The sequence below is a fragment of the Parambassis ranga genome, unplaced genomic scaffold (genome assembly GCF_900634625.1).
Source record: "Parambassis ranga unplaced genomic scaffold, fParRan2.1 scaffold_89_arrow_ctg1, whole genome shotgun sequence".
Classification (NCBI taxonomy): domain Eukaryota; kingdom Metazoa; phylum Chordata; class Actinopteri; family Ambassidae; genus Parambassis; species Parambassis ranga.
In genome coordinates, this window is record NW_021144819.1 from 121,217 (window position 1) to 145,817 (window position 24,601).

General features: G+C 43.0%; 1 long non-coding RNA gene across 1 annotated transcript; it reads right to left on the bottom strand.

Moving 5' to 3' along the window:
• Nucleotides 1–342: 342 nt before the first annotated feature.
• On the bottom strand, nucleotides 343–24,601 carry LOC114431512 (uncharacterized). The gene is made up of 3 exons (XR_003670173.1): nucleotides 24,588–24,601; nucleotides 20,648–20,651; nucleotides 343–461 (listed from the first exon to the last, which is right to left on the bottom strand). It is a non-coding gene; the product is annotated as an uncharacterized LOC114431512 (long non-coding RNA).

A 24,601-nucleotide genomic window follows, 5' to 3' on the forward strand; every position in this document is an offset into this window, starting at 1 on the left:
TCTAAAATCAATCCTCCTCCACATAAAGTCAAAAGTTATAAATTCGCCTCATTACATGAGCGGTTGTGTGTAATGACGCGGCTCACCAGCAGAGGGCGTGTGTAATGACGCGGCTCACCAGCAGAGGGCGTGTGACGGAGCAACAAGCAGGAAACTACAGGGGAGAAGAGACACAAGCATCCACAGATCAGAACAGACACACTCAGCTCTTCTCTCTGACACCATGATGATACCGTCACATATCATCACTGCACATGTTTTGGCTGCACGTCTGGAAATGAGAGGAGACAGAACATTATCATACATGTTGCATAAGTAAAGTCACATGACACATTATTTTATTTAAGCAGCAGATGGACTAATTGATACTGTTACAAAAACTGCACAAAATCTTCTTTTTATCATAATATAATATCTTGGTTGGTTCAAGGATGTAATATCAAACTGACACCGAGGAAACCCTAAAAGGAAACTATGAAACCCTTTTTTTACAATAAATAAATAATTTAACCACAGGGATTAGTAATTCTTCTTAAGTAATTCTTTGAATATATGAATGTATTGTTTCTATAGTTTTATATGTTTAGTAAATATAGGTTTATCACTGCTTTAGTATATAAGTAAACACATGAACTAACACTAACAAAACAAACCCCACTGAACCAGGTGGAGCTGTGCAGTGTGCAGTGCAGCATGATCACAGAGGTCCTGTTTGAACGGGCAGTGAGGATGAGCTCTCTGAGTGGGGGCTCTGGGCTCTTGACGCGGGTTCTTCTCCACATCGTATCCTCCGGCAGCCAGAGCCTTCTGGAGGGCGGCTGCAGACACGCCGCTCCGCTCCTTGGAAGCGGCCACAGCTTTCACGATGAGCTCGCTGACGCTGGGGCCGGACTTGTTCGGCTTGGAGACCTTCTTCTTCTGCGCTTCGGCCGGAGCGGCGGCTGGAGCTGGAGCTTCTTCTGCCATGTTCAGTTCGTAGCTGCAACACAAGCACAGTCAGAGTGTAGTTATGATCAGCTGAGAGCGGGAGGCGGTCCTTGAACACACCATGAGAACGCGGAGACTAGGGGTGGCGAATCGATCTAAATATCGATAGTATCGATACCAACGTTAGGATCAGTAATTACTCGATACTAGCATGATGAGATCGATATTTCTGTGTGAAGTTTCTCTTAATACCTTCAGCAACTTTACTCGTATTTACTCGCGTTGCAAACAGCGCTCCTCCTCTCACTCTGCTCAGTGCGCAGGCACACTCCGCCCCTCCCCCTCCTTCTCCACTCTGCTGGAGCAGACGGAGCTCCTGATTGGCTGTTAAAGTGCAGTTAGCGTCATGGAGATGGCAGAGAGGGAGAGGAGCGCTGTTTGGAGTTATTTCACAGCGACAGACAAAGAAGAAGAAACTGCTACTGTGAGGTGTGCAGGAAAGCGACCTGCCACTGTGGAAACACAACTCATTTACACAAACATAAAGCAGCAGAGCCCAAAGACCTCGAGCTGCAGAGTAAACGGAGGGAGGAGGAAGAGGCAGATCCCCAAACATGAACCAGAGACAGAGGTCACTGACAGAGGCTTACTAGACAAACACTCATGAATAGATGATGATTATATATATATATATATATATAATATATATATATTATATATATATATATTAAATATATTATATATATTATATATATATATATTAATAGGAGATGATTTAAAAAAGTGAAGGTTTAGATTGAGTAATCTGCAGAATGAATTAAAGGTGTCTGTCTGAGTGCTGTGATAAGACATGCAATTTTAGCAGAATGACTGAACAGTCATCATATCACCAGCTGAAATAAATCTCGTTTTCTCAAATTCCAAACTATATCTAATAATGTAATTATTTAAGTTTATAATGATATGTGTTCAGTATGATTAATATAATTATGCTTTGGTGATAACTGTTGAAGGATCTTTATTCTTCATATTTAGGCTCCATGCAGAGGCGTTAAACTTTTATAAAAGTATTTAGTCATGCTGTTTCCTACATGATTCACAAAGAGCCATGGCTGTCACAAGGAGCATTGCTGACATGATTGTGAAGTTAAAATTTCAAACAGTCTGCACTTTTGTATGCAGCTTGATTTACTTAACAAATGTTTCTTGTGTATTATTATTTTGCTAATCACGATAATCTATTTAAAGGCAAAAAATAAGGCAAAAAAATAATTATTTATGATCATGAAATTTCAAAGTAAAAGTATCGGTATCGGTATTGGTATCGGCGATACTGGCCCTGTATTTACTTGGTATCGGATCGATACTGAAATCTTCAGTATCGCACCCCTACCAAAACGACTGTAGCTGTCAGCCTATATGTAGCTAGGAGCTAGTCTCCTCCTCCTCAGATTCCCAGGGTCCTGGTTGGATTTTGCACGTACCTCACACTGCTGATTATTCTGACTTGAACACAGCCTGTGCAGAACTTTAAGGTGGCTTCTGTTCTTCGGGATTTTTGGTTGAATTTGGTCAAATTGTGATCAAATAAATTGTGTGAACAGTTTTTCAGTCTCTGTAGTGGCCATCATGGACACTGATCCAGCTCTGTGTCCATGAAAAGTGAACATTTCACAAATGTTGATACCACTTAAGTCCTGTTTCTGTAACTTAGCAGAGTTTTCAATGATCATGTGAGTCTGCTTGGCTCTGTAAAAGACCCATAAGCAGGTCTGTGTTTGTAGTTGTATAATAGAAAGTATCAGTATGTATTTATGTTGTCATGTTATCATCTCATGGTGGTTTCTGAAGGCTTTAAGTAAAGGAAATAACAAAGGTCTGCAGTGTGAGGATATAGACTCTATATCCTCACACTGCAACATGTCTGACTGCGATTCATTACAAACCCATCCTGCTGCACATCGTTTAATGTTAAAGAAAGAGAAACATGATGAGTGGAAGATTTAACTGAACTCTTACAGCTGTGCTGGCAGCCATTAAACAGAATATGTGAAGAAGAACAAATTACAAACCTGCTGGATGCAGCTGAACAGTGTGAAGTCAGGATAGTTTTCATTTTTAATACACACATTTGTGTTATTAATTTTCTTCACCAGTCTATTGACTGTTGCACTTTTTATTTATTTCAGTCTGAGGTTTCAGTTTTCTTTAATCTGAAATAAAGGCCTTCAATGTATTTGCCTGGGACTACTTTTATTCATGGTAACAGAGCTAGCTGTGCCCCAGGTAAACATTTCCTGCATTGAAAACTGACAATAGATTACTGAAACATATGAGGGTCAATGACATGACATGCATATTTTTGAGTCCGAGTCCACTATTTTCTTTCAAAATAATGTAATTTTTTCATAACTTTGGTCAGTTTTATCTATAAAACCTATTTATTTGATAAATCTTTCAGTACATTCAAATAATTATATTCTTTCTGTTTTGGCTTCTCAAACCCCTAAAATGTCAGGTGGAGCACCTGTCCGAGCAAATGGTCAGACGAAAAAACCTATTAAAAATGCTCTTTTAATAACAAATGTTTATAGTCTTTTGTATAATCTATTTTTTCTCATATCAACAGTTTTAAGCTGTTGAGATAACGTTTGTCCCGCAATTTACATTTACTTAATGTCAGGGTGGTGCAACCATAAACAATGGGCTTTTATTTTAAAGTGAAGAGACAATAGCCATAAACAGGATGTTGTATCAGCCAGAGGACCCAAGGGACCCTTGGGATTAAGCTAAAAGATTTGTAGCTCTCTCTTAAATATTGATAAAATAACTACTTTCAATTCATATACAGACTGGTACACTTTCTATGTCAGGTGGTACAACCAATGGAAAACTAGAAAAAATAATTTTATCATAAAACACTTTATTTATAAAAATTGATCTATATGAATATGATGACATGGGTAGACGCTAATACTAGCACCCAAACATAAGCCTATTTATTTTAAGATAAGTTGAAAAAGTCCGGTGGTGCAACCAGTTAGTCAGGTGGCACAACTGCAAGGAATGTCACTATATAATGTTATTAAAAGCTCTAAATATATCTGTGACATGTTTAAAATGTTTACTAGTTTTAAGTCAAAGATATTACACTTTTTACATAATAATATGTACATTTTAGATGCCGCTTTGTAGGGCAAGTTCTTCAAGTAGTTGGTGAAGAGATTCAGGTGAGCTGCATAAAGTAACTGGGAGGAAAAAATGCTTTCACTTGGCCCCACCACGCTGACGTCATTATTTTCTACTCAGCTGAAGTTCTCAAAGTGATATCAGAACCAGAGCCTCTCAATTCATGGCACACATGGCTAATGCATTCACACTGGGAATTTTATTACACAGACCTGAGAAGGTCTGTACGGAGCCCCTCTGATGACATGGTAAAAAAAAAAATAATTTGTAGGCCACGAAATATGTATAATGCGCGCACGAAATACTAATTAGTTCCCACGAAATACTAATTAGTTCCTACGAAATACTAAGTGGCCATGAATTAGTATTTCGTGCGCACATTATACATATTTCGTGGCCACAAATTATTTATTTTTTACCATGTCATCAGTGGGGCTCCGTAGGTCTGTACAAATATTACCCATATTTGAAAATGGTTTAATTTTGTTAAAACTTCCCTTTAGTGTTAGTTTGATTGCTGCTAGGCAATCAAACTCGTGTTCTTCACCCTCTTCTTTCTTTCTTTCTTATTCTTCCGTACGTTATTTGGTGCAGCGTATCTTCAGCACACATTAACCGATTTCAGCCATTCAACTATCAAAATGTTCATCTCACAGAGGACATTCCGGGTCAACTTTAAGTCGTTCTAAAAAAAAATGAAATTTTTTAAATATTAAGCAATTTCGATGTCATTTTTAACATGGGAGTCTATGAGAGAGCCCTTCAACGAGGGTCATCTGCCAAATGTATCTCCTCCTACAAATTTCAAGCTACAGACTCCATTTTAGTCTTAAAATGCTCATTAGATGCTGCTCTATCAAACTTTATTCAGCATTTTCTAATTCTGAATTGTTTCTGCACACCAGGCTCTCAAAGTTGGAGTGCTCTGCTGTTACCATGGTGACAGGCTGACACACAGAGGCATACAAATCTCTGAATTTCTCTGAATCTCCAGCAATTCAGAGCAATCCTTCACATCAGCCTTCAAAGCAATGCTTCAGCTGCAGCAATCAAATTTGCATTTTCTTCAGGAAATGCCCTTTTTAAATTATTATTTAGTATAGGGTTGTATCAAATGTAATGTTGTATTAAGTGGTTTTGATGAGATGTTACTACTCACATTCTTGAAAAAAAAGATTTATTTTACTTAAAAAAATGTAAATAGAGACTATTTACTAAAACACATGTAAATATTTGAAATGAAATGCATTTTTTGAGAATATTTCATGTCATTACTAATGTTGTCAGGTGGTACAACTAATAACCGTCAGGTGGTGCAACCAATTTAAACTAAATAATAGCTTAAAGTGGCCAAATGGTTTCTAAATGTAATCTGTGTACTTATTTTACTGAATATATGAATTTGTGTATTTTTTAAATATTTCTTCTGTCTTTAAATACAAAATTGGATGCTAACGATAGTTAAAACCTGACCTACAAAAGGGAAAAATCTTAAATTATTGTATAAACAAAACAAAACTACCAAATAATAATGTGTTACCAAGTGTACACACCCTAATGGATACTTGCCAAAGATTTATCTTGAAATAAATATTAGGAATATATATATATATTTATAAATATTTGGTTGCGCCACCTGACATTTCTTGCTTGAAAAAACTGTTAAAATATGAGTTAAAACAGTTACAAATGTTATTTCATAAATGAGATTTGTTTAAACACATTATTCTGGACTCAAAAAAGCTTGATTTGTCAATGACCCATGAACATGTGGACATAGGGGAAGCTGATAAGACACAAGCTAGACATCAGTTCAGACCTTTGACTTGGAGGAAATGTGAACAACTGGACCTCAGTGACTTTAATTGAACCCCCCTGGTCTAAATCAATGTGAACATGATGACAGTGGAAGTGGAATGGAACTCTTAAAGCTGTGCTTCAGTCATTAAAGCAGCAACAACAGGTTCAACATGAGCTGGATGTGTGGAGTTGGGATAGTTTTCATGTTTTAATGCAACAAGTGTGAAGTGATTGTGTTGTTAAATGTTCTGTCACAGACTGCAGCAACCCAGTGTTCAGACTCCTGCTCAGGACGCCATATTTATGGTGAGTACAAACAGCTTCTAACTACAACACAACAGTCCTGGTGCTTTACAGAGACCCAGAGCCTGACCCTGAGCAAGCATTCACAGAGACAGAACTGTGGTAGTAATACTTATAACTACAGCAGCTGTGCATACACAACACTTCATATCTAATGTTGTAGATTCAAGTAATACATGTATGAACATAAGCTGTAATATCATGAAACACTAAACTGTTATTCTGCTCCTAAAAGTCTGAGAGTTTATACTCTGTTGTTCTGTTCCAGCTGCTGGAGGAGAACATTGTCAGGTTTGTGAAGGACGAGCTGAAGAAGATCCAGAAGCTCCTGAGTCCAGATTACCCAGAATGCTCAGAGAGTCAGAGGGAGGATGAGGAGGATGAAGAGCAGAGGAGCAGCAGAGAGTCATTAGTGCAGATCACAGTGCACTTCCTGAGGAGGATGAAGCAGGAGGAGCTGGCTGAGCGTCTGCAGAGCAGTAAGAGGATTTGAAGAGCTTTAACATGATGGAAAGAGGAAATGAAGTTTACATTTACACACTCTGCTGTTAATATGATGCAGACATCTGTGAATTCTTCTGACTGAAAACACAAACTGTTTGTCTACAACTGATGAACAGATTTCATGGAGACAGAACATATTTATTTGACACATTTATTGTAGCGTTCACTTATTAATGACATTTATTGTTTGTTCAGGAACTCCTGCTGCAGAGTGTGGACGTAAACTCAAGTCTAACCTGAGGAAGAAGTTCCAGTGTGTGTTTGAGGGGATCGCTAAAGCAGGAGAGCCGACCCTTCTGAACCAGATCTACACAGAGCTCTACATCACAGAGGGAGGGACTGCAGAGGTCAATGAGGAACATGAGGTCAGACAGATTGAAGCAGCATCCAGGAAAGCACACAGACCAGAAACAAGCATCAGACCAGAAGGCATCTTTAAAGGCTCACCTGGAAGACAGGAACCAATCAGAACAGTGATGACAAAGGGAGTGGCTGGCATCGGGAAAACAGTCCTAACACAGAAGTTCACTCTGGACTGGGCTGAAGACAAAGCCAACCAGGACATCCAGTTCACATTTCCATTGACTTTCAGAGAACTGAATGTGCTGAGAGAGAGAAAGTTCAGCTTGGTGGAACTTGTTCATCACTTCTTCACTGAAACCAAAGAAGCAGGAATCTGCAGCTTTCAGCGCCTCCAGGTGGTCTTCATCTTTGATGGTCTGGATGAGTGTCGACTTCCTCTGGACTTCCACAACAATGAGATCCTGACTGATGTCACAAAGTCCACTCAGTGGATGTGCTGACAAACCTCATCAGGGGGAAGCTGCTTCCCTCTGCTCGCCTTTGGATAACCACACGACCTGCAGCAGCCAATCAGATCCCTCCTGACTGTGTGGACGTGGTGACAGAGGTCAGAGGGTTCACCGACCTGGAACAACAACAAACAACATCTGTGGAGTCTGAAGGCTTTAGACACAAACCTGAACTAAAACACCTCCACCAGAGTGCTGTGGACAAGTCCTTACAGAGTCCAAATGGACACCTGGACTTGTTCCTCCGCTTCCTCCTGGGCCTTTCACTGGACTGTTGTTGTTCCAATTTCCCCATTGTGGGACTAATAAAGGTTTCAATTATTAATTAATTATTATTATTATTAATTAGCTCATATATCCACAGCTGTTGATGGATGGACTGAAACTGCAGAGAAGAAATAATCACTGATCCCTGATGTTCATCTTCCTCCATCATTAAGTGTCCATCATGTTAACTTCACTTTTCTTTATACACGTTCTTCATGTCAAAATACATACAGACTGATTTTCAGTCACACTTAGTGCAGATCAAATACAAAATGATGCCCTACTTATTAATGTCCTCAGCTGTAAGACCCACTGAATTATTTCCACAAACAAATGTTCCTGAAACAATCCATATGTGAAGCTTCAGAGGAGACAACAACACATGGTAGAAGGAGGAGTTCCTTCAGTCAGAGACAGAGAGCAGGGACACTACAATATTATCACTGAAAAACTACACACAGACATGAGTGAATGTATTTATTTGAAGTGTGTCAGAAACTCTTCCATCCATGACACATGTGAACCAGGCTTGTGTTTGCATATAGAGTGAAAGGAACAAACAGTCAGAGACAGTGTGGCTTGTTTGCTGCTTTGGATAAATGCACAATGCTGAGATCAAACCTACACTGTTGCTGCATGAAGAGGATTTTACAGTAAAGCACTGACAGAGAGCAATATTTCACAGAATGGAGGACATGAATAAACACAGAGCAGATCAGGAGAGACTCTTCTGGAGTCGACACAGATGAGTTTCAGTCTGTTTGTGTGTCTCTGACAAACTGAGGAACTCTGCTTCATGTTGATCAGCAGTTTGGACTCATGTTGGTTAGAAAATCATTCTGACTGTGTTTCCTGCAGGGTGGAGCATGGTGGAGAGCAGAGGTTAAAACCTGTTCCAAGGAGGTGTAAGTTTGACTCAGTCTTTCCTCATGTTATTGTGCATGAGTCAGTGTTCTATCAGTCCATCAGAGCTGTTGTAGCGCAGCCTCGGCGGTTGGATTTCTTTGGTGTTTACTGGAGTTTATTACTCCCCAGCAGGAGTTTTAGGTTCCAGCTTTGTCATTGGTTTTCCTTTTTTCTCTTGTTAGGGAGCTTTAGTGTGTTGTGATGGGGGTACCAACTTAAATGTTACTCCTGCAGAGCTGGACCGCTTTGTCAACACTGCAGACACACTACACTCAGTCTTAAACAGGATTGCTCCACTGAAGAAGAGAAAACTACAAACCAGAAGAGGCTAGCTCCGTGGTACAACTCAAACATCCGATCACTGAAACGGATTACACGTAGGATGGAGAGGATGTGGCAGTCCTCTAAATCAGATGACTCCCGGAGGGCCTGGAGAGACAGTCTGCTGACGTATAAGAAGGCCCTTCGTAAAGCCAGGACAGCCTACTATTCATCACTAATAGAAGAAAACAAGAACAACCCGCGCTTTCTCTTTAACGCCGTGGCCAGGCTGACAAAGAGCCACAGCTCTGTGGAGCCGCGCATTCCTGCAGCTCTTAGTAGTGAAGACTTCATGAGCTTCTTCACTGATAAAATCACCACTATTAGAGGACAAATCAACCACAATCTCTCTGTGACCGCTGAGGATACACCGCCACTTCTGGAAACGGATCCTGATCTAACTCTGGACTGCTTCGCGCCCATCGGCCTCCCTGAGCTGACCACCAGCATCAGCAAGTCTAAACCTACTACCTGTCTTCTGGATCCGATCCCTTCACAGCTCCTCAAGGATGCTATTCCTCTGATCGGAGACTCTATATTAGGACAGATCAACTTGTCTCTGGAAACAGGATATGTACCACAGGCTTTTAAAACTGCTGTGATCATTCCGATACTTAAAAAACCTTCACTGGACCCGGACGTCCTAGGAAACTACAGACCGATCTCCAACCTCACCTTTATCTCCAAACTACTTGAAAGAGCTGTTGTAAGTCAGCTAAACGACCACCTGTGTAGTAACAGTCTGTTTGATGCTTTCCAGTCTGGTTTCAGAGCCCATCACAGCACAGAAACAGCACTGCTTAAAGTCACCAATGACCTCCTCATGGCATCGGACCGGGGTCTCGTCTCTGTACTCGTTCTACTGGATCTCAGTGCTGCCTTCGACACCGTAGACCATCGCATCCTGCTACACAGATTGGAACACGAGATCAGGATTACAGAACAGCACTGCGCTGGTTTAAATCATATTTATCTGACAGATTTCATTTTGTTCACACTAACGATGTGTCTTCCACAGGTACAAGGGTTAACCACGGTGTTCCACAGGGTTCTGTGCTCGGACCGATCCTGTTCACCCTCTACATGCTCCCTCTAGGATACATCATCCAGAAGCACGGCATAAACTTTCATTGTTATGCTGATGATACCCAGCTGTATTTATCCATGAAGCCTGAAGAACGGAGCCGCTAGTCAGACTACAGGCGTGTCTAAAGGACATAAAGGACTGGATGTCCTCCAACTTTTTACTATTAACTCAGACAAGACTGAGGTCATTGTTTTGGACCGAAACATCTCAGAACTAGTTTATCAGATAATACTTCTTCCCTGGATGGAATTACTCTGGCCTCCAGTACGACTGTGAGGAACCTTGGAGTTATCTTTGATCAAGACATGTCGTTTGTCTCTCATATTAAGCAGGTCTCCAGGACCGCTTTCTTTCACCTGCGTAATATTACTAAGATCAGGAGCATCCTCTCTCAGAGTGATGCTGAAAAGCTCATCCATGCTTTTGTCACTTCAAGACTGGACTACTGCAACTCTTTATTGTCAGGATGTCCACATTACTCCATCAACAGTCTGCAGCTGATCCAGAACGCAGCAGCTAGAGTTCTGACAGGAAGCAGCCAAAGGGATCATATCTCTCCTGTCCTAGCGTCTCTTCACTGGCTCCCAGTGGACTCAAGAATACACTTCAAGATCCTTCTTCTAACCTACAAGGCTCTTCATGGACTTGCTCCATTGTATCTGCAGGACCTGATTGTACCATATGTTCCTAATAGGACACTCAGATCTCTGAGTGCAGGTTTACTAGTAGTTCCTAGGATTCATAGAAGTAGAATGGGAGGACGAGCTTTCAGCTATCAGGCACCGCATATGGAACCAGTTACCAATCTGGGTCCGAGAGGCAGACACTGCCTCCACCTTTAAGACTAGACTTAAAACTTTTCTGTTTAGTAAGGCGTACAGTTAGCCTTAGACCTAGTGTGTAGCACAGCTATGCTGCTCTAGGCCTACGTTGTCGGGGGGCACAAACATGATCCACTGAGCAGTTTCCCTCTCACCCTCTAACCTCTCCTTTTCTCTCCTTAGTCTGGCTCACACTGGTCTCAAGACCTGGATGATGACCTGCAGTCCGGCCCGTGAAGTCTCTCTTGCTTTACGTTGTCGGGGGGCACAAACATGATCCACTGAGCAGTTACCCTCTCACCCTCTAACCTCTCCTTTTCTCTCCTTAGTCTGGCTCACACTGGTCTCAAGACCTGGATGATGACCTGCAGTCCGGCCCGTGAAGTCTCCTTGCTCTACGTTGTCGGGGGGCACAAACACGATCCTCTGAACACCCTCTGACCTCTCCTCCACTCTCCTTAGTCTGGATCATACTGGGTAATATCGTCTCATAATCTGTGTTAACTGTCTTCCTTGTAGTTCTGTGCCTCGCTCTCGCTCTCTCTTTGCAGGTCTCAAGACCTGCATACTGACCTGCAGTCTCTCCTGTGCTCATCGACTTCACTAGCCCCTGCTGCTCATCTTTACTATCAAATTACTATTCCTACTTATGGACCGACGATATATATAGATATCATTACAATATATCACTGTTTCATCTTGCTGTCATGTTTGCTCTGTACTGTATCATGTTTGTATCATGTTTGCTCCTCTCTCTCTCTCTCTCTCTCTCTCTTTCTCCTTCATCCTCTCTCTCTCTCTCTCTCTCTCTTCCTTCATCCTCTCTGACTAGCAGCAGGACTGGTTCCCCCTTAAGTTGACGGGTCCTGCTCAAGGTTTCTTCCTCTTAAAGGGAGTTTTTCCTTGCCACAGTGCTCTTAGGGGGGTTCCTGTGAAGCGCTTTGAGACAATGTCTGATTGTAATATGCGCTATATAAATAAAACTGAATTGAATTGAATTGAATTGTTGTAGTGTCTCTGTGTTGTTTGGGCACTGCTCAGCTCTGAGTTCATGAACTGCAGCCTAACACTGAAACCAGCCTGTGTAGCTGCCGATCTGAGAGTGGGGACGAGTGGGGAGGTGCAGACATGCTGTGTGTGGGTTTCCCCTCAGCCTGGGACATAACAGAGACAACCAAAGCAGACAAAAGACAAAATCCAATAAGAGACCACAAAGGGTTGAAAAGGTCCAAACACAGGAATAAACAGCTCCACAGTCCAAAGCAGGCAGGACTCAGACACAAAGAATCTCATCCAAAGGGTCAGACTGGACTGATGGACTGAAGAGTGAAGACACTGAGACACTGAGCTGTGAGCAGCATTATTAGGGTTAGGGTTAGGGCGAGAAACGCCATTGTTTAAGAAAACGAGTTACCACCAAAATAAGTTTCACACGGGGTCTCTGTTTAAAGTTTGTAATCAATTAGTAACAAAACACGTTATCCGCCATGTTTCCCTGCCGCTTCTTCCCTTTTTTCCCAATCTGCTACAAACGCCCTGATTTTCAGCACAATGCAGCATTTCCATTCAACCAATCACGGGGCAGCTTTCCAACTGTCATGGCGGAGGGTTTATATGAAAACTAGAAGTTTCATATAAACCCTTTTGGGAAAGAAAACACTTTTTTTTCTGGATTTATAGCATTTTGGAAGCAATCTCTTCATTTGTTAGGCGGGACAGCCGAAACCAGTTAAACAAGCTTTTACTGACAGCTCTGAACAGACCACATTAACTTATCATTCATTTTAGTGCAGCCGCCACAACTTCCATTTCACAAACCATTTTTTAATCTTCAGTTATTATATTTCCTTTTATTTTGCTTTGTGCTTTGGTTTCATTCTGTAACACTGGACTTATTTTTATGAAGGTTTGAACTCTGACAGTGTTTGAACAGGAGAAAGGAGTATAAAGTGTGTAGTGAGGGGTTCACAGCCTTAAAGCTTCTAGAATAACTGTAAAAATAAAGCCCATCACTTCACGGATTTCACCTTTTGCGGGTTATTTTTGGAACGTAACCCAGCGATTAACGAGGGACCTCTGATGAGAAGGAAGAGACTGGGCTCTCAGCTGCAGTAAAGGGGCAGGTCTGGCTCCAACACAGGTTTCAATGTGCAAGATGTCTTGCCCTCACATTCTTCTTCCATTTCCACTTGTCCTGAAACTTCGGCCTTCGCTGTCAACCTTCCTTTTCTTACTCACACTTGCCATTTTAGAAATGGGCAATAAAAAAAAAAACACAGATCACTGGCAAAACAGGGTGGTGAGAGTTTGACCATGTTTGCTGCCATCTTGTGGTGAAATGTTAAATATATATAAAATAATCATTTTTAAACGTGTGATTTCATCCTGTGGACAACAGTATGGTGGCATATTATGACATTATTGATTTTATGACAGAGGCTTCGGCCCAGTGAACATATGAACTGGACTTTTGGTCTGTTCTACAGGAAAAACCCTCAATGATAATGCACCAACAATCCCAACCAAAGAAGGAACATAAGGACGGAAGAACCAAACAGGAAAGAAAATAGAAATAACTATTGTATATATAACCTAGAAAATTTCACAAGAAATTTTGAGTGGGCCAATGCGCGCTCACCCACAATCTGCTGCCGGTCCGCCCCATTATATACCACCAAACCTCATTCCTGATCACCGGCATATGTGAAAGATGCCACTGATGACATTTCATGATTTTACAGTGTTTCTGATTGGTTTTATATAAGGTTTAATAGGCCCCAAGCTTCTTCATTCATTCTGAATGGAGGAATCCTAAAGATGTGGATGTGACTTTGGCTGCTATTTTATGAAGTTTGGTAAAAGACATGAACATGAGGACTCAGTATGATAAAGTCCTCCTTATGAGCAGTTTGCAGTTGAAATGAATTCTGTGTAGAGGCATGCCAGACTGATAGGCTTCCAAAGTTAGCTGGGTTTTGTCAGGGATCTCACCAGTTTCCCATATTTCCTATGAGGGGGGTTAGGTCAGCTTAAGTGGCTGCCTGTCAAAACAAAAAGTGGCACAGACATGGGGACTCAATATGTCAGAGGTCTAATGTTTATCTACATTTTACATTTTGAATGAAGGTTCTGTGTGAAAGCATGCCTAAACGCCATGCCTTCAAAGTTTTGACAGTGATTTGATGCCTGTGGGGAGGGTCGATCGCAGTTTTTCTGGATTTTTTCAAACACCGTTTATCCGATCGCTACCAAACCTCAGAGGGTAGTAGTCCTGACTGAGCCGGTCGATTTGATGTATAATTTGTAGGGGTGGCTAGCGCTAGTTAGCTGTGTAATGAATTAGAGGCTTTTATTTTGAAAATCAGTGTGTGTCTGTGTAAGTGTGTGTGTGTGGGGGGGGGGGGGTTGGGGACACTCCCTAATGCATGTTAAAACATGTTTAAGTGTTTTATTTTGAAAATCTACACGTCAGCCATATCCTGTTATTGTGCAGGGTCTTTTATTTTGAAAATCCATGTTTGTGTGTCTGTGTGTTGGCAGGTGTGTATAGTGTGTGCTGCATATTTCTGGGTGGCTTGTGTGTAGTTTACCAGGCCTAGTAAGGTGTGTAATGATTTGGAGGCTTTTATTTTGAAAATCAGTGTGTGTGTGTGTGTGTGTGTGTGTGTGTGTGTCTGCCTCTGTATGGATCAATACAGTGAAGTTACATTGGTTTGAATGAACCCAATGCATTGTTAATGGGGGCGGCCATCTTTGCTGATGTCATCAGAGAAGTCAGTCAGAGCACCTGTGGAGGTTACCATGGAAACGGCTCCCTCAGTTTTCGGCTTCCTGGTTTTGTGACTTTTGCCTTTTTCTCTCTCTCTCCCCATTCACCGCCTATGTCGTTCGCCCACTGGTTTTTTTGCGATTTACGTGAAAACCGCACGTCGGAACGGAAAGAAAAGTCATAGCACAGGTGTCCCGGTACAGCCGGACGTCCTGTAAAAGTTTCAGGTCGCTCACATTAAAGCTGTGGGACTAGTTCTGCTGAAAATGTGTCCAGAAGAAGGAGAATAATACAGAAGCGGAATAAGCATTTACAATAGTAACAGTGGAACAATATCAGGATAGATCAGGAGGTCTGAGTCTGGTCTTTCAGTCCAGATCCTCCTCCAGACTCTGATGAAGGAGCTTCGTTCACAGATCGTTCATACGAATCGTTCCGGATTGCTCATTTGTCACGCGAGAGCTGAAGCTCAGCTGCGCTGCGGGGCTGTGGACTCAGAAACAAACAAGGAAATGAATGTCTGATATCTGACGCTCCTCAATTTGTCACGTGACACCAGGCAAACGCTATGTATTCATGAAATTATAATTAATGGTCTTTGCTTGTTGTTGATGTGTAGTGTTATTGTGTATATAATGTAAAGTGTGTTTGTAAATAAATGCTTTCTAAAATGACATCATGTTTTGTGTTATACTCTGCCATTAAATAATAAATATAATAGTACATTATCCAGTCATGAAATCATATGTAACCATTTTATTAAATTGAATCATATTAATTTAATCATGTTAAACTTTAATAGTTCATGTACTTCATCCACTCTGCTGCACATATCTGTGTTCATTTAATGAGAAATATTATTATTATAATACGTTTACCTGTCCTAAACTAATCTGTGCATAACCCTGCTCTGCTGATGCGGTATCCCCTTCAGTCTGTCTGACAGACACATAACTGTTTAGCATTGAATGAGAAAAAGAGGTGGAAGTGTGCATCTTCGTTTAAAGACCACTTTGTCACTCTGTCTGTCAGCGTTTACACTTTGACAGCGCAACACGGAGTTCACTGGAGTTCTGTCACGGCACATGCCGGTGTTGCATCAGCAGTGCGAATCTGATTAACGTCGCGAGTTGCCGTTGTTATTGATACATTGTTTTCCACTGCCTGAGTTAATTGTTGATGTCTGGCATGAAAGGGTGTGAAAAGTTGCAATTGTTTGACTCTCATGAGAACGCTTTTCACCTTGTTACATTTTAATGTCGATTAAGAGTGGGCTATTAGGAGTGACGTGATCCTGTGCCACAAATTGAGCGCTACTGTCATCCATAGGGGGCTGTGACCCAACCGCCACCCATCCCCCAACATTTACATTAGGTGTCAGCCTGACACTGTCAGGGTTAAATCAAACACAAACAACGAAGGTCTGAGCAGGTCAGGAAAATGAGTGGAAGGAAAAGGAGCGACATTTGGAGCCACTTTAGTGAAGTTTCATCCACTAGAGCAAAATGCAATATTTGCAAAAGAGTTTTATCCACCCAAGGAGGAAGCACATCAAATTTAAGAAGACACCTTAAAGCAGGACATCCAACTGTGCAGTTAGCACAAGTGAGAGTGGAGAGTGACGATGGGGCCACACAGCAGCAGCTGCAAATATCTCCTCCAGCAGCACTTCATCTGGACCTCCAATCGCTGCTGCTGCAACATCTAGTACACCAGCAGCACCCACCACCACCACCAGCACCACCCAAGCAGCAGTTAGGCCACGGAGGCCACAACAAACACTTATGGGAACTTATGTTACAAGGCCAATTGATCCACTCAGGCAGAGCAAACTGGATGAAGCACTGGTTAAAATGATAGCAACTGATTATCAGCCATTCTCAATTGTTGAAGATAAAGGCTTCAAAGAATTTTCAAAGACCCTGGACCCTTCATACACTTTGCCTAGCAGGAAAACATTATCTCAAGCTCTACTGCCTAAGATGTATGGTAAGCTAAGAGCTGAACTATTAGAAAAAATCAGAAGTGCTCCTGCTGTATGCCTCACAACTGACTGCTGGACTTCTGTGACGACCACAAGCTACATGTCTGTGACCTGTCACTATGTACAGGATTTTGCAATGACCTCCCATCTCCTAGACTGTTTTGTCTTGACAGACAGACACACTTCTGCTCACCTGGCAAGTGAGCTGAAGAGAGTTGCAAATGAATGGGGTGTCAGTGACAAAGTTGTAGCTTGTGTCACAGACAATGCCAGCAACATTGTGGCAGCCCTGAGAGACCATCTGCACTGGGACCACATACCATGCTTTGCCCATGTTTTAAACCTCATTGTTAGAGCTGCACTTAGGGAGGTCCAGGGCACAATTCAAAAAATAAAAGCTGTGGTGGAATATTTCCACAGAAGCACAGTTGCTTCAGACAAGCTGAAGGCCACACAGCAACAGATGGGCCAGGAGCAGCTGCGTTTGAAGCAGGATGTGGCTACCAGGTGGAATTCAACATACTACATGTTAAAAAGGTTCATTGAAGCCAAGGATCCAGTCATCTCCACCCTGGCACTTATCAATGCACCTCTATCAACACTGTCCACAGACGAATGGGGAATTGTTCAAGAAACAGTGGACATTATCAAACCTTTTGAGGAGGTCACCATTGAAGTGAGCGCTGAGAGGTATGATTCAATTCAATTCAATTCAGTTTATTTATATAGCGCATATTACAATCAGACATTGTCTCAAAGCGCTTCACAGGAACCCCCCTAAGAGCACTGTGGCAAGGAAAAACTCCCTTTAAGAGGAAGAAACCTTGAGCAGGACCCGTCAACTTAAGGGGGAACCAGTCCTGCTGCTAGTCAGAGAGGATGAGAGAGAGAGAGAGAGAGAGAGAGAGAGAGAGAGAGATGAAGGAGAAAGAGAGAGAGGGAGAGAGGAGCAAACATGATACAAACATGATACAGTACAGAGCAAACATGACAGCAAGATGAAACAGTGATTATATTGTAATAGATATCTATAATATCGTCGGTCCATAAGTAGGAATAGTAATTTGATAGTAAAGATGAGCAGCAGGGGCTAGTGAAGTCGATGAGCACAGGAGAGACTGCAGGTCAGTATGCAGGTCTTGAGACCTGCAAAGAGAGAGAGCGAGAGCGAGGCACAGAACTACAAGGAAGACAGTTAACACAGATTATGAGACGATATTACCCAGTATGATCCAGACTAAGGAGAGTGGAGGAGAGGTCAGAGGGTGTTCAGAGGATTGTGTTTGTGCCCCCGACAACGTAGAGCAAGAGAGACTTCACGGGCCGGACTGCAGGTCATCATCCAGGTCTTGAGACCAGTGTGAGCCAGACTAAGGAGAGAAAAGGAGAGGTTAGAGGGTGAGAGGGAAACTGCTCAGTGGATCATGTTTGTGCCCCCCGACAACGTAGGCCTAGAGCAGCATAGCTGTGCTACACACTAGGTCTAAGGCTAACTGTACGCCTTACTAAACAGAAAAGTTTTAAGTCTAGTCTTAAAGGTGGAGGCAGTGTCTGCCTCTCGGACCCAGATTGGTAACTGGTTCCATAATAGCGGTGCCTGATAGCTGAAAGCTCGTCCTCCCATTCTACTTCTATGAATCCTAGGAACTACTAGTAAACCTGCACTCAGAGATCTGAGTGTCCTATTAGGAACATATGGTACAATCAGGTCCTGCAGATACAATGGAGCAAGTCCATGAAGAGCCTTGTAGGTTAGAAGAAGGATCTTGAAGTGTATTCTTGAGTCCACTGGGAGCCAGTGAAGAGACGCTAGGACAGGAGAGATATGATCCCTTTGGCTGCTTCCTGTCACAACTCTAGCTGCTGCGTTCTGGATCAGCTGCAGACTGTTGATGGAGTAATGTGGACATCCTGACAATAAAGAGTTGCAGTAGTCCAGTCTTGAAGTGACAAAAGCATGGATGAGCTTTTCAGCATCACTCTGAGAGAGGATGCCTGATCTTAGTAATATTACGCAGGTGAAAGAAAGCGGTCCTGGAGACCTGCTTAATATGAGAGACAAACGACATGTCTTGATCAAAGATAACTCCAAGGTTCCTCACAGTCGTACTGGAGGCCAGAGTAATTCCATCCAGGGAGAAAGTATTATCTGATAAACTAGTTCTGAGATGTTTCGGTCCAAAAACAATGACCTCAGTCTTGTCCGAGTTTAATAGTAAAAAGTTGGAGGACATCCAGTCCTTTATGTCCTTTAGACACGCCTGTAGTCTGACTAGCGGCTCCGTTTCTTCAGGCTTCATGGATAAATACAGCTGGGTATCATCAGCATAACAATGAAAGTTTATGCCGTGCTTCTGGATGATGTATCCTAGAGGGAGCATGTAGAGGGTGAACAGGATCGGTCCGAGCACAGAACCCTGTGGAACACCGTGGTTAACCCTTGTACCTGTGGAAGACACATCGTTAGTGTGAACAAAATGAAATCTGTCAGATAAATATGATTTAAACCAGCGCAGTGCTGTTCCTGTAATCCTGATCTCGTGTTCCAATCTGTGTAGCAGGATGCGATGGTCTACGGTGTCGAAGGCAGCACTGAGATCCAGTAGAACGAGTACAGAGACGAGACCCCGGTCCGATGCCATGAGGAGGTCATTGGTGACTTTAAGCAGTGCTGTTTCTGTGCTGTGATGGGCTCTGAAACCAGACTGGAAAGCATCAAACAGACTGTTACTACACAGGTGGTCGTTTAGCTGACTTACAACAGCTCTTTCAAGTAGTTTGGAGATAAAGGTGAGTTGGAGATCGGTCTGTAGTTTCCTAGGACGTCCGGGTCCAGTGAAGGTTTTTTAAGTATGGGAATGATCACAGCAGTTTTAAAAGCCTGTGGTACATATCCTGTTTCCAGAGACAAGTTGATCTGTCCTAATATAGAGTCTCCGATCAGAGGAATAGCATCCTTGAGGAGCTGTGAAGGGATCGGATCCAGAAGACAGGTAGTAGGTTTAGACTTGCTGATGCTGGTGGTCAGCTCAGGGAGGCCGATGGGCGCGAAGCAGTCCAGAGTTAGATCAGGATCCGTTTCCAGAAGTGGCGGTGTATCCTCAGCGGTCACAGAGAGATTGTGGTTGATTTGTCCTCTAATAGTGGTGATTTTATCAGTGAAGAAGCTCATGAAGTCTTCTACTAAGAGCTGCAGGAATGCGAGGCTCCACAGAGCTGTGGCTCTTTGTCAGCCTGGCCACGGCGTTAAAGAGAAAGCGCGGGTTGTTCTTGTTTTCTTCTATTAGTGATGAATAGTAGGCTGTCCTGGCTTTACGAAGGGCCTTCTTATACGTCAGCAGACTGTCTCTCCAGATCCTCCGGGAGTCATCTGATTTAGAGGACTGCCACATCCTCTCCATCCTACGTGTAATCCGTTTCAGTGATCGGATGTTTGAGTTGTACCACGGAGCTAGCCTCTTCTGGTTTGTAGTTTTTCTTCTTCAGTGGAGCAATCCTGTTTAAGACTGAGTGTAGTGTGTCTGCAGTGTTGTTGACAAAGCGGTCCAGCTCTGCAGGAGTAACATTTAAGTTGGTACCCCCATCAGTACTTGGGACTGTGGGGAGTACTGGTAGGATTGCTGTCCTAAACTGCTTTACGGCGTCTTCAGACAGACATCTGCTGTAGTAGACCTTTTCCTCAGGTGCTGGTAGGTCTGAAAGAGAGAAGTCAAAAGTTATTAATGAGTGATCTGAAAGAACAGGATTTTGAGACCACACTAGCAGGTTCTCAGCTTCCAGGCCGTAGGTGAGAACCAGGTCGAGGGTGTGACTGTGACAGTGTGTGGGTTCATTTACTAACTGAGAGAACCCAACTGAATCCAAGAGTGAGTTGAAGGCAATCTTCAGACTGTCGGAGTCGACGTCCATATGAATGTTAAAGTCACCCACTATAATGACTTTATCTGTGCTAAGCACTAAACTTGATAAGAAGTCTGAAAACTCCAGCAGGAACTCTGAAAAGCAGCAGCAGGTGGACGATACACTACGACGAGTAAAACAAATTCTGACTTCTTCCAGCTTCCGTGAGACAGGCTGAGAGTGAGACTCTCAAAAGAAGTATGAGTAGACTTAGGTTTAGGATTCATCTGAAGACTGGAGCGGTAGATTGCTGCCACTCCTCCTCCGCGACCTGTAACTCTAGGAACATGACAGTTAGTATAACAGGACGGAGTTGATTCATTTAAAGCAACATATTCTTCACCCTGTAACCAAGTCTCAGTGAGACAAAGTATATCAGTGTGATGATCAATAATTAGATCATTAACTAAGAGCGACTTAGAGTGTAGGGATCGTATGTTAAACAATCCACACCTGAGTGTTCTGTTACCTTGTTCTATGTGTTTGTGTGTGTTAGTGTGTATTTTTATGAGGTTATTATGATTAATATATCTTAGCTTGTGTGCTTGATGAACTGTGGGAGGACGTGTGACCGTCACCACTTCAATAACATTATTAAGCTTAGTGTTTCTATGTGTATTTGTGTTTAATGTGTTTCTAACTGAGGGCGGCAGTCCTCCAGAAGCAGCAGAGAGGTGTGTAGGACAGCGACTCTGCCTCCTGGCCTCGACCCTGGGTTGTCAGGTTGGTCTAATAAACTTGGCTAGGTTGCTAGAAATCAGAGCTGCACCACCCTGGGGGGATGGATGCCGTCTCTCCTAATAAGGCCAGGTTTCCCCCAGAAAGTTTCCCAGTTATCTATAAAGGCCACGTTATTTTCTGGACACCACCATGACAGCCAGCGACGGAGCGAGGACATGCGGCTAAACATGTCATCACTGGTCAGATTCGGGAGGGGACCAGAGAACGCTACGGAGTCCGACATGGTTTTAGCTAAATTACACACCGACTCAATATTAACTTTAGTGACCTCTGACTGGCGAAGCCGGGTGTCATTAACACCGACGTGAATTATAATCCTACTGTATTTATGCTTATCTCTCGCCAGCAGCTTCAGGCTACCCTCTATGTCGCCCGCTCTGGCCCCCGGGATGCACTTAACTATAGCCGCTGGTGTCGGCTTTACATGCCGCAGAACAGAGTCGCCAATAACCAGGGTCGGCTTCACAGCGGGTGTGTCGCCGAGTGGGGAAAAACGGTTCGATATGTCAAGCGGCTGGTGGTGAACCACGGGCCTTTGTTTCGGGCTACGCTTCCTTCGAACCGCCACCCAACCTCTCTGACTTTCCGGCTGCTCAGGGGCTGGGGGTGCGGATAACATCAGCTAAGGCAGGCTGGTCCGCACAGGCTAACTGCTGCTGGCTAGCTGCTGTGGCTACAGGTCTATTATCTAACATGCGGAGCCGACCCTCTAACTCGCTTAGCCTCGCCTCCAAGACTGTGAATAAGCTACACTTTGTGCACACCTCATGCTCACTAAAGGAGGCAGAGGAGTAACTGAACATGTCACACCGTGCAGTGAGCAGGAGAGGGAGATGCAGAGCGAGTGGAAGAAGCCATGCTAAGCGCTAATGCTAACCGCTAAGTTACGGTAAGCTTCGCTACAGTGGTAAACGAGAGGGGAACCCAGAAACTGGTGCACTTAACTCTAACACTACGGTGCTTGTGTATTACCACAATAAAAGCAAACACATATGTCTAATGCAGAAAGTCCGTAGCACCAACAGCGCACACCAAGTGAACAAACAGGACAGTGTCGAAACAGGAAGTGACGCAGTACGACTATGATTAATGTTATATTAAATTATAATCACTTCCAACGGACAAAGCAGTGTACACATGAATAATTTTGACTCCTATAACTTGGCTCTAAATGTACATAATATACATATTAAGCACAAACTTCATATTTTAACAAAAATTCTAGTTAGTGATGGAATAATAACTGTATTTTTTACTCATGACAGCATAACATTGATTTGTAATAGTACATGTTATAACTCCATTTGAGAACAACATTTGAATAATCAAACTCTGTCTGTAGGTTTGTGACTGCCTCCAAAGTGATCCTGATGGCAAGGGGTCTTCAGAGAATTGTTGCCCGCCATCAAGAAACCCATCCATCCATGAACCTGTTATAAAACTGGTGGACAGCCTAATGGCCGAGATGCAGAAGAGGTTCAGCAAGGTGGAGCATATTGAGAAGCTTGCTGATGCTACTTGTTTGGATCCAAGGTTCAAAAAGCAAGCATTTGTGAACAATAAGGCAGCAGATGATGCTGTAAAGAGGGTCACAGCTGCTGCAGCACACATTCACCCCAGTCACAGTGAGGAGGAGGGTGAAGTTCCAGCTGCGGTTACCAGTGGAGGGGCCATGTTTTGGGAAGACTTTGATGAGAGGGTAGCAACCACCAGGGCTTCCACCTCATCAGAATCTGCCACATCGAGCACCTCAACTGCTGCCATGATGGAGATGCGGGCCTACCTGGCAGAGCCACTCCTATCCCGCACATCAGATCCTCTGGCATGGTGGAGGATGTGCTCACCTGTCTTTAAATCTCTGTGTGAGGTAATGAAGACGAGACTGTGCGTTGTGGCCACATCTGTGCCATCTGAGAGAATTTTCTCAAAGACGGGGCAGATCATTACAGACAGAAGGAACAGGCTCAGCCCCTCCAAGGTCCGCGAGCTTGTTTTCTGAATGCCAACTTGCCTTAGAGCAGGTCCTATTTACTTTTAATTGTGCAATATTGTTTTTGTTGGTTTGGTTTTATTTAATTTATTCTTATTTAACTTTTGGTATTTAACTGTATTTATGTCCCTTAGATGTGTATAGTGTTGTGTATATAGTATAAAGTGTGTTATAGTGTTATAACATGTTATATCAACATGTTGATTTTGTGTTATACTCTTATTATACTACTACTACTAATAAAATACAACAAGTAATAAGGACAACATAATATAACGTTTTGGACACAGTATATGCTTCATGTAAACATTTTAAAGAACTTTTAAAGTAACTCATTGTTACTTGTTGTTTAATTGTCTCACTAATCATCAAAATGAGTTTTGCATCCACTTTTCCGCTACCAGCTGTCACGTGACAGGCAGTCCAGGCTGTGTAAAAAGCAGTTCTCCTCCTCGTTCTCGTTCAGTTCATTTGTCACGTGATAGGCTGCTCAGGCTGCACGGATCAGAGCTGTAGATTCGTTCTCCTCCTCGTTCTCGTTCATCGTTCATTTGTCACGTGATAGGCTGCTCAGGCTGCACGGATCAGAGCTGTAGATTCGTTCTCCTCCTCGTTCTCGCTCATCGTTCATTTGTCACGTGATAGGCTGCTCAGGCTGCACGGATCAGAGCTGTAGATTCGTTCTCCTCCTCGTTCTCGTTCATCGTTCATTTGTCACGTGACAAGCTCCACAGGCTGCACAGATTCGTTCTCGTTCACAGCTCGTGTGTGTGAAGCAGTACACTCTCGTTCATTTGTCACGTGACAGCTACCTAGTCACTGTGGCACTGTTAAACAACACTGGCAGGGAGGATGCAGGACAGAAGTCACTGTACCGTGGTGTGTATTTGCCCTCTTATGTTTTCACATGCTTTGAATTGCTTGTGGTAGTTATACTTATTATACTTTGTGCCATATCAATGTGCGGCACTATACTACAGAGGGACACGGCGCCACCGGCTGTAAAAATGAACGAAATGAACGAAATGACTCACAATAAGATTCGTTCACGTGAGGGTTCGAGAGTAACTGATTTGAGTCAGTAAAAAGAGTCGAACCTCCCAACACTACTGTCTTGATGAGGACTCCAGGTAGTCCGAGAGTAGAACTGACAATGAACAGGAAGTGGAGAGCGAGGGAACTGAGGAGGCGGAGATACCACCTCCTTATTCGCCTGCCTCCACAGTAGCCGCTGCCTTATCTCAGACCCCACCTCCTGGGATGTACCCTATAATAAATAT